The sequence below is a fragment of the Astyanax mexicanus genome, chromosome 5 (genome assembly GCF_023375975.1).
Source record: "Astyanax mexicanus isolate ESR-SI-001 chromosome 5, AstMex3_surface, whole genome shotgun sequence".
In the NCBI taxonomy this organism is placed as follows: domain Eukaryota; kingdom Metazoa; phylum Chordata; class Actinopteri; order Characiformes; family Acestrorhamphidae; genus Astyanax; species Astyanax mexicanus.
In genome coordinates this window covers 28,088,263-28,099,689 of record NC_064412.1, presented here as the reverse complement: position 1 = coordinate 28,099,689, position 11,427 = coordinate 28,088,263, and the positions used below count along the sequence as shown (strand labels likewise).

At 37.9% G+C, this 11,427-nt stretch overlaps 1 long non-coding RNA gene across 1 annotated transcript; it reads right to left on the bottom strand.

Annotated features, from left to right (window-relative positions):
• Positions 1-248: 248 nt before the first annotated feature.
• On the bottom strand, positions 249-10,630 carry LOC125802280 (uncharacterized). Its single transcript, XR_007439313.1, has 2 exons — positions 10,527-10,630; positions 249-750 (listed from the first exon to the last, which is right to left on the bottom strand). It is a non-coding gene; the product is annotated as an uncharacterized LOC125802280 (long non-coding RNA).
• Positions 10,631-11,427: the final 797 nt, after the last annotated feature.

Below are 11,427 nucleotides of genomic sequence, written 5' to 3'. Positions count from 1 at the left end.
TATAAACATCCTGAGGTTAGCAGCGCGCTAACTGACCTGTTTTTAATTTAATCCATTATAGTTGTAATTGTAATTCATTCAGTGAAAATAAGCCAAAACCTTCCGCCATGTTTCCGATCCTGATACCCGAGTCTGCGCAGTAGAGACCACCTACTCAGAGAGAGAACGAGAGACAGAGAATGAGAGAGAGAAAGCCAGTTAAGGGACTGAAGACCCTTGGGTGTCTCCTCCCTTCACACAACACAGGCTTCATTCAAGCAGCTATACTTTTATGCCAATGACATGTGAATCAAGAGAATTCAATGCAATTGGATAGAATCTATCAGTATGATTACATCAGCAGAGTCCAGTTAACAGCTTGTTGTCCAGTTCCAGTGACGTGATCAGCTCCAGCCTGTCTGAGCCACAAGTTCTTATCATGGTGTTGTTCAGCTCTGTGTCCTTCATGAACACAGCAGACAGTCCTTTTGTTTTAAACAATCGTTAAGTGTTGTAAAGTCTGTGAGAAGATGAAACAGAGGAAAAGAGTGGATGGAAAGGTCTTCTGGCCAGTGTAGGACTTTACGCCATGTAGAACAGGCATGCGCTGGCTATGTGAAGAGAGGTTCCCAGCACTTCACTCAGATAGCTTGTTGTCTCCTAGTTCATATGCACTGGTCCCAGAACAGCAGTGATGCTTCTCTGCCACTCAGGGTCACGTTCACCTCACAGCTCTCATTGTTGATGAAAACAGTCTGACCTTCCTGATTCCTGAAAAAGTACAAACAACTTACAAAGCCTTGTGTCACTGTGACACAAGTTAAAAAGAGCAAAGATCATAAAGCTAAATTATTAAGTGAACCGTAAAAATAATATAATGTGCATATAAATATATAAAACAATTAAGAATAAGAGTGTGAAGGTGTGGTTAATCTCCAATCACACCTTTCACAATCATTATCACTTTTCCTCCCACACTCCTCTGCATGTAATTAAACAACTTTGAATCAGATTTGGCATCGGTATCTAAAGACATACCGTAAAGTTCAATTTTGGGTTCAGTTTGATTTACAGTTTTTCTCAATTGGTTTGGCTCATTTTTTGAAACTGAGATGACATTCCTATAACTATAAGGTAAATTGGCCAAACAGACTTACAGTTCTTCGCAACACTTCAGATAACCAGCAAAATGTCGTCATATGTCTCCCAAAACAGTTCATTCTTGCTTAAAAATGAAGTTCCTCTCCCATATAAATAGTCAGTACCATAAAAATGGCATAGATCCTGTTTTGGCACATTTTCATTCTTTTCGTCCTCCTGTCAAAATAAACTGGACGGTGCAGCACAACTACATGGATCCTCATCACATGCTCATATCAGTGCCCCCAAAATGCATTGTCCCTTTGGCATTGTGTAAGTACTGAAAGTCAAAATGCTTAGATGTTTTGTCTTTATGGCCAAGGTCTAGCTAAAGGAATACAATTTTCACACCACACACACTGCACTCATTCTGCTGAGGAAATTGTAACTATTTTTATTTACAAGTACATCTTTACACATTACTGTAGGTAGAAAAGAAAAAATACAAAGAAAAAATTATCAAATATACTATGTATACAAAATACAAAAAACTGCAAAAACAAAACAAAATACATTACAGTATGTAAAAAAAAACAAAATAGTCAAGCATCACAAATGCAGTACAGTAACATTCTGACTACTCTGTGTCACTCCCCTCTCTCTCCTGGTCACCCTCCTCATCTTCCTGGACATCCATCCGTTGCAGTCTGTTTGGCCATAAATTCTCATCAACATCACATCTGATGTGTTCTTTAGCAATGCACCATGGGAAGAAGCGTTGTGAATGCCTGAGCCATCCTATTCTGCAGATGATGACTTATACGATGAAATTGTGCTGACATGTTACAAAGAATGGAGAGAACAACCAATACACTGAGAACCAACCAATTGGGATAGATCAACAAGATGCATTCTTTTGGAAAATGTACTAAATGTAGGATGGTTGTGTTACGTGTAGGCTACTTGTACATAATCATTTGCAAATATGTACTAAGTGCTTGAGACGTGTACAAAGCATTTGAAATGTGATGAAAGCAATGAGAAATGCCATTCTGTTATGAGGAACCGCAAGTTAGTTTGGGAATTTGTCCATGTTATTTTGAAAATGTCATCTCAGTTTCAAGAAATGAGCCAAACCAATTGAGAAAAAACTGTAATATCCATAATTTATATAGCTGCCTCTGCTTTTACCTCAGACCGTGAAATCCACCTTTATGCAGATGACACAATTTTATATTGCCCAGGTGATTTTGTTCATGCAGTAGCATGAAAATTACAGAACTCATTTTATGCTATACAGCAGGCATTGTATAAACACAAACTAGTTTTAAGTGCCATGAAAACTTCATGCTGTGGTCCAGATCTCTAAATACTAATTTAAGTACTGTAAATATTACTAGCCTGAAAACATCCACCATTGACAGAGTCACCAAATATATTACCTTTGGCATATGGTGGTATGATAAACTCAGTTTTAAACCACACACAAATAAACCAGTCAGTAAATGCAGACAGAAGCTGGATTATTTTTTATAGACCTGTTTATTCTGAACTGTCCCCTTCCATCTCCCTTTTGCTAGAACCTGTCGTGCGTAATCTGACGACTCTTTAAGGCCTCCCTTAAAGGGAAGCCTTGGGCTAGCTTAAAACAGACTCTTTAAAGTTATCTAGTCATGCATCACTACAAAGCTTTAAATTCAAAAGAAAGAAGATAAAAACAGACGAGAACCTTAAGTTTAAAGAAAGGAGAAGGCGAATCGTTCCGAAGTTCTAAGTTGATTCTTTATTGTTCTTGAAGTCAGCCAGATTCAGTCAGGAGGATTCAGTCTTCTGATGGTACAAGCTTCAGTCTTCTGATAATACAGAGGAATACACACACTTTTATACAGTATTTGGGTGAACAAAGGTGGGGGCTTTTGGTTCCACCTTTCCTTCTCCTGCCCAGCTTTTCCCGTGGGAGCTTGGGCCTCTTGAGACACCTGGTATGATAAGCATATTTCTTATCTGTCTCCCCCTCAGTTCACAGCAGCCTGGTACAGACTGGGCCTTACTGAGGAAGAGCAGACAGAGTTTTAACTGAACTCAATAAACTCGTTCATATATGGCCAAATTGTACTAATATATGAGTAATATAACATATATTGATCCCTAATATCCTAATTTAGGGTCCCACAAACCCCAGCCCTCTCTAGTCTTTTCTGGGCCATTTCCCACAAACCTTCTTTTACACCCTTTTACCTGTTTGTCCAGCTGAAGCAGTGACCATCAAATGAATAATCTCTAAAATAAACTCTCTAATGTTACATATTCTTTTTCATTTTCCCAACCATCATCTCTGCTCTCTCTGTTAAATTCTCCCTCCATTTGTCACAATTGTATACTTTTTTTAAATGTAAGTAAAACACAATACTGGTTACCACCCACTCACGCTGCCGTTCTTTACTTGGTTATATTGTTCAAAGTAACAATGGTCTGTTTATTATGCCCAAAAAACTTAAACAAGAAATGTCCTCAAAAATGGTAAAGTTTCAAATAAAAGAAAAAAAGTGAATATACTTAAAAGCAACAACCTGACTCAGCTCTCAGAACTTAGGTCGTCCACACCTGTCTAAGAGACCGCAACTCCTTCAAACTCTCCGCACATTCACTGATCAGACTCACACTCGCACACAGTCTTTTTGGTACGGAAGACGTCAACTACACACTGTGAGCAAGCAGAAGCAAATTCAAGCAATGCTCCTGAGATAATTTCTCTTCTTATCCTAGTCAGTATTTACAGGTCTCTTTTTCTCCTCATCAATGTTTACAGGACAATATGTACATTACCTGGTATCGTGTCAAGAACCCCCCTAGGCGCACTAGAGAATTTTTTCTGACACAGAGTTAGATACTTTTGATCCCTGATCAGCCGGGCAAGCCCTACCTATTTTTACTCTCTGGTAGCCATCCCTGACAGAGATAAGTATCTCTAATCTCACTAGATTAGTTTTCTCTCAAAAAAAAAAAAAAAAAAATCAACACAGGATAGAACTTCTGTATTTAAGGTGCCGTCACTTTTCAGAAGCTGCAAAACCTAACTAGACTGATGCGGTCACACCCACAGCAAATCTTATTTCCTTTATTCCTTATTCTTTGCTATCCATACATTTAAGCTCATCTTTATTTTATAGTAGACATGTCAAGTCATGTTGCCTTTCATAGTATCACACCTTTATTTAAAAAGCATTTGATTATCTTTATTACCTTGTTTAGTATTGGGATTATAGTAAGAAGCTTTAGTGCACACCGTATAAAGCTTTAAAGTATATTTCCATGGTACATAAACTATATTTCTTTAAGTTAATTATTATTTATGATAATAGAAAAATACTTAGAAAAATAGAAAAGTATTTTTTTACAGCACCCACATTAATCACAGTGGATTTTGACTATTTATTATTATTTATTTATTTTTATTCCTGTCCATTAATGCAATATTGACTCATAAATGATTGTTAGTCGATCTGGTAAACATGAAGCACTATCCGTGCCTGGGCACGCTTGCATTGTTGCATAGGTTTCTATGATATCCCAGGTGGTTGTTGGGTATTGCTATAGTGTCACCAGATGTGTGCTACGGTATCCTAGCATCCATGGGCAGTTATATCTCAGGTAGTTGCTAAATGGTTGCTAGGCTATTGGTTGCTAGTGTTGCTAGTTATAATGGTCTCCTATGGCGTCATTTTACTGCCAAAATTCGAGAGCAAAATTTTTGAATGCAAGAGCCTACTTCATGCAGCGCTCAATGAAATTTAATTGCTCGTGTGTAAAATATAGGTGTGCTCTCAGATTTTATTTGCTCACGTGTAAAATATAGGTGTGCTCACACAAATTAACCATGCTCTCTCTCAGATTAACTCTCCTCTTGTACGAATCTGCGCGCGCGCTCTCGGATATATCATCCTCGTGTGCTGCTAGCTGTTCTTAATGTTTCGAGAGCGTGCGCTCGCGCTCAACTTCCCCCTGTGTGCTTGCGGAGCGGTCCCTGCTCGAGCGCGGAGCTTTTCACTGCAACAAAGCTGCCAAGTCTCCAGCCAATCAGACGTGGCAACAGGATTTGACCAATTAAATTCCTAATGCCGCGTGCTCTGCATTCCCATTGGATGAAAAAACTGCAATGAAATCCCCTGCCATCCTACCTCATGTAACTTCTACTGTAACCTGATTTTTAAATAATTTTAAGCAAGGATATTATAATGTATTATTTCAGAGCAACATATTTCAGCTACTAATTTAAAATGTCTTGTAGTTTATATTTAAGACATATATGTGCAGTCTAAGATCTCTTAACCCTTTCCAGACTAGGGGAATAATCCCGATTTTTGGATATTTTCTTAATTTTGCCTTTAAAGGCACTTTCATTTAAAATAATACCCACATATTTTATATCAAAATGTTCAGAATAATCTCAACTATCTCAATAATAAGGGAATAAGTGGCCTGGAGGATGTATGAAGAGATTATGTGGCCCTAAACCTCAAAAATGTGAAATCCGATTTAAAAATTATTCCTATATAATGTTAAAAATATATTTTACTCGTGTGGATAAAATGTTTTGGTGCTTGAAATTGATTTACTAAAGTCTTAGCTTCACATCAGTAGTTAACTATATATAAAATAATATATAAATGTAAAATAAAGATATAAAATTATTTTTTTGTAAAAACGTTTATTCAGTAGCATGTTGCCATTCTACTTGACACAACAGCAAACAGCCATAAACTTGGACATAAACATAAAAAAAATCACTTCATTAGTAAATGTTTACTTTACTGTATTAAAAAACATTGTCTGTTCATTAGAAAATGCCTACTTTCACATATAAAAGCTAACTAAGTTTCCCTTTCTCCCACTCACCTAAGTGGAATGCAGAAGAGCCCACCTGAAGAGACGGTGGATTTACTCTCTTTTATTTCACTACACTTCACTTTACACCTAAACAGACTACCAGTGTTTTGCATTCACTACACACACAAATAAAAATTAAGAATAAAACTAAATACAACAAAGTCTAATTTGAACATAACAGTATGATATATATGGCACAATCCATCAGTGGTCATAAAATGTTTATTTGTATGCAATTTGTAAGTGAAGCTTACTTTTACTAAAAGAAAGAAAAACTTTATACAATAAATATTTACTAATGGGTAGAAAATGAATTTTCCAATAGCAAAGTAAATATTTACTGTGTACTAATCAATTTTGTCAGATCATGACTATAGAAACCTAACTAGCTTCAGTGTTTACTGTGTGTGTGCATGAGTGAGTGAGTGAGTGAGTGAGTGAGAGAGAGAGAGAGAGAGAGAGAGAGAGAGAGAGAGAGAGAGAGAGAGAGAGAGAGAGAGAGAGTGTCGGTATGTGTGTGTGTGTGTGTGTGTGTGTGAAAGAGAGAGTGTGTGAGTGTGTGTGTTCGCGTGTGTGTATGGGAGAGGGAGAGAGAGAGAGATTCCAGCTTCTCTATCAGCCCTGCGTTTCCCCAAAGATCCTTTCTCTACATACGGCAGCAGCATTTAGCTCGCTAGCTCGCGAACTCACATAACAAAACATCCCTAATGAGTGACAGTTTTATAAATACACTAAATACACTCACAGATCTTCAGTTGGATCCTGATCGGTTCTATATTTTTCCTCATTATAAGAATCAAAGCCGCTGATGCACTTCTACCTAAAACCGCTGCTTCTCTAACGCTGCTGTAACTTGAGCCGCGGTGAACTGTTTACACCCCGCCCCCACGTGTCTTTCTATATGACTCAGACTGATGTAATCATGTGTGGGAGGGTTTTTTGTGATTTTCTGAAAGCCTATTGGTCAGTTTTACACAACCAACAGAGATGACAGACACATGAATCCACCAATTATAGATGAGAGGCTGGTGACAGACACATGAATCCACCAGTCGCAGATGAGAGGCTGGTGATAGACACGCGAATCCACCAGTCACACAAGAGAGGCGGACCGTATTGCTCGTCTAAAAGGCATATAAATCCGGACCTGAGTGACGTACAGACTCAGGATTGGATATCATAAAAGGGCGGACTCTGTTGATTCAGGAAATGTTTGAACTGTGTTTCTGTGCCGTATTATTGCAAATCTATTTATAGAAACACCCAGCAACGCTGCGTTTGACGCGCCCGCGCGTCCGTCGTCTGGAAAGGGTTAAAATAATAATAATAAAAATACAAACTATTATTATTATCCTTGCTTAAAATTATTTAAAAATCAACGTTTACTTAATAAATTCCAAATAAAATAAAGTAAAATGCTTTCTTGTATTGTTTTTATTATTACATTATCAGCTCAGAGCTAGACAAGCTAGATAGGCAGTCTCAATACAGCTGGAATGAATTTCGGAATACTATAATATACAAGGGCGTAGGAGCGGACTTGATATTGGGGGGGACACATTTGCCAATATGAACCCAAGCCCACTCTAAAAGTAAATTATTATTATAAGGTGATTTAACAACCTAAACATGTTACTCCACGTTACATTTACTGTTGTTAGAAAAAATTATGCATGCAATGTCTGAATAATATACATACGACAAAAATAATCAGTTATCACCTAATATTTAAAATAATATAACAGATTTGTTTATTATTATTATTATTATTATTATGTCAATTCTGTTGTATATTTACATTTTCTCCTGCACTTTTTTTTTACTGAGAGCTCTTCTTAAGATGGTGTACTTTTATGTAAAAGAATGTAACTTTAAGTTTCATAGAGATTTTTATAAACATCAGGACATGTGGTCTTACTGTGAAATACAAATGAACAGAAGTCACGTTACAGCAGTGTTTCTCAACCCAGTTCTTACATATTCTACTGCATATTAACACTGTTCTGCATATTCTACAGCTTTCTCTGCTTTAAATGCATTTAATAAAGTTAGTGGTGGTATGATGTGTCTAATACACTGCTGGATATACATAATGATTAATTTAGGCTCCATAGGGGGCTAAATTTGCACACTGTCTTGTTATTTATTATTCTTTGTCTGTATGGTGTTGTATTGTCTGTCTGCACTTTTGTACTGTTGCACTATTGTTCTGTCTACACTGTGTTTATGTGCACCATGGTCCCTGGAGGAACGTTGTTTCGTTTCACTGTGTACTCTGTATATAGCTGAAATGACAATAAAAACCACTTTGACTTTGACTTTGACTTTAAAGGATTTTAACAGGTAAACTCAGTAAATTACTGCTTATTAGCTGATCAGCTGGATCAGGTGGAAAAATTTGGGGGCAGTGATCGGGGTTAAGAAACTGCTTTAAACTACTAACACAAAGTACTGTACTACATTCTGGCTATCCACTACATCTGGCTTCTAGTTAACTAGTTAGCTAAATGAATATTCGTTCATTATAGCTCACAGTAAGTCCTGTAATCCTAAATTAATTGAAAATGAAACAGTGATTAGCTGATCAGGTACAGGGCAAGTTGAACATTACATATATAGTTTTTTTTTTCTTTAATCCTGACTCCCAATCTAGCTCATTCCAAAGTTAAGCTAACTCACTAACACAGCTGCAGTTTATTAATCACAGTGGGTTTAATCTGTGGGCTGATTCAGAGACGTGTATTTTTAACCAGCTAGCAGAAACATATCATCACAGTTGAAGTGGTTAGCCTATCGTTACCTTTCTTTTAGAAAAATCTCCGTATATCCAGATCTGTTTTAAAATCAGCTGAAGCTGCTGCAGCCCGATCCCGCTGCTAAATCTCACAGCGAGGGGGCGGGGCTTCCCCAACAGCAAACTGCCTCTCCTTCGCGCGGCGCAAAACCAGCAAGCTGATTGGCTGTTTCTACTGAGAGGCGGGACTTAATACCTGAACCGGCTTTGTGATTGGTCCGGTCTGTCTCCTCATTAATAGTACAGCTGATCTGAGCGAAAAGATGTCATTTTTGGGGGGGACAAATCCACCTGTTTCTAATATTGGGTGGGACATGTCCCACCCATCCCCCCCGGTTCCTACGCCTATGATAATATATATAATAACATATAATAAATATAATACTTAACTTCGGAATATATATATATATATATATATATATATATATATATATATATATATATATATATATATATTCATTGCGGTTTTCATCGCGTTTTTTTCAACCAATGAGAATGCAGAGCAAGTGGCATTACGAATTTAATTGGTCAAATCCTGTTGCCACGTCTGATTGGCTGGAGACTTTTGGCAGCTTTGTTGCAGTGAAAAGCTCCGCGCTCGAGCAGGGACCGCTCCATGAGAACACTGGGAGAAGTTGAGCGCGAGCGCACGCTCTCGAAACATTAAGAACAGCCAGATAGCACACGAGGATGATATATCATTGCAGTTTTTTCATCCAATGGGAATGCAGAGCACGCGGCATTAGGAATTGAATTGGTCAAATCCTGTTGCCACGTCTGATTGGCTGGAGACTTTTGGCAGCTTTGTTGCAGTCAGAGACTGTAAAAAAAGATGGACGCCGTGTCTCTGTTCCCATTCATTCAATGAAAATGAAGCCAAAATCTTCCGCCATGTTGGCGATCCTGCCACCCGATTCTGCGCAGTAGAGACCAGAGGAGGGAGAAAGACTGTGGAGAGCAGCCTACTCATTTGAATAACCCCGCCCCCATGAGGGCTGCCTCACGGTCCCCGACTGCAGAGCGGGGCGGAGCGGAGCTGACGGTCTGTTATTGGTCCCGCCCATAAGCAGCCCTTTTACCATAACCACACCTTTTTTGAATAGAGCCGAATAACGTTTTAAAAAACGAATTCTGTGGGGATATAAAAAATGACAATATAAGCAGAGGTTACACTAGCTGTTGCATTTAAATAAAGGAGGTAGAATTGCAGTATATTAGAAAAAAACGTGATTGAAAGTTGTCTGTTTTGCCATTGAAACCTATGGGGATGGGTGGAGTTACACGGCTTTCTGCAGCCGAACAGCAGGGGGCGCCCGACCTGTGGTGGCTTCACTTTTGAGAGACGATGCTCTGTCCAGCTATATACAGTCTATGGTTGCAGAGAAAAGCTCCGCGCTTGAGCAGGGACCGCGAGGGGGAAGTTGAGCGCGAGCGCACGCTCTCGAACAGATTCGTACAAGAGGAGAGTTAATCTGAGAGAGAGAGAGAGAGAGAGTGGTAAATCTGTGAGAGCACACCTATATTTTACACGTGAGCAAATAAAATCTATGAGAGCACACCTATATTTTACACACAAGCAATTAAATTTCATTGAGCGCTGCATGAAATAGGCTCTTGCATTCAAAAACTTCGCTCTTGACTTTTGGCAGTAAAATGATGACATAGTCTCCCAGGTGGTTGTTAGGTAGTAAATTGAGGCATGTGTGTGATGTGGAGCTTGTTTGTGTGTTTGGAAAGCCAACATAAAAAGTGACTGTATAAATAAAACAATATCCCTAAAACATACCTTGTTATGTTGCGAACAAAAGGTTTTGCGGGACAGTTCTTCTTGTTTGTTGTCTGAATCTGTAGTAATTTCCGTTTGCCTGTATAGGCATGCTCTTCTCCTGTACAAAGCTGTACCAAAACAAAAAAAATTTTTGTAAGAGACATGATTTGAAATGACCACCATAACTCTGGCATCTACTCCTAGAAGTCACTTGTTTAACAATTACCATTTTAACAACAAATAAGATATACACTGTAAATGATCAAAAGTGAGGACATAAACAATTATGATAACCGTCAAGTCAAAGCAAAAAAAAAAGAGATGAGTAAAATAACGTACTTTTTCAGATGTCTTTCGATTTCTTCCTTTCCCATGTTGACAGGAATAAATCAAGCGATTTGTCACTATTAATGGCACATTGTTTGAATAATCCTCCACCTGCCAAAGAATTCTATGTGGAGATTTTTCCTTTTTTTCCTGTCATTGGCAGACATCCGAAGTTGCAAAAGCTGATTTCAGGGAGGTCCCTGAAATTTTACATTTCATAAAATGTAAGGTATCTATACAAGCTAAACTACCTAGATAAATCAGTGTTTGTTTTTATTTACCCTTGAGAAATATATTCTTAAAAGTACTGATGAACTGGTAACTTTAAATATTGAGGTGATGCTTTATATAAGTTTTGAAAGGCAATAGTATTAAAAGGTTTAATGAAAGGAAAAAATATAACAAAATGTTGTGCCATCAATGATGCATACTTATAGAACATGTAATAATGATTAACAGGTCATTCCTTACTGCTATTTTTTCCACTTTAGCCATACAGAATGTTAGAAATTAGATTTACAACTACACCTTTGCTCAGTTCTAATGTCAGCTAAGACAAGCATAAAGAGTAATGTTGAATGAAATTTATAAG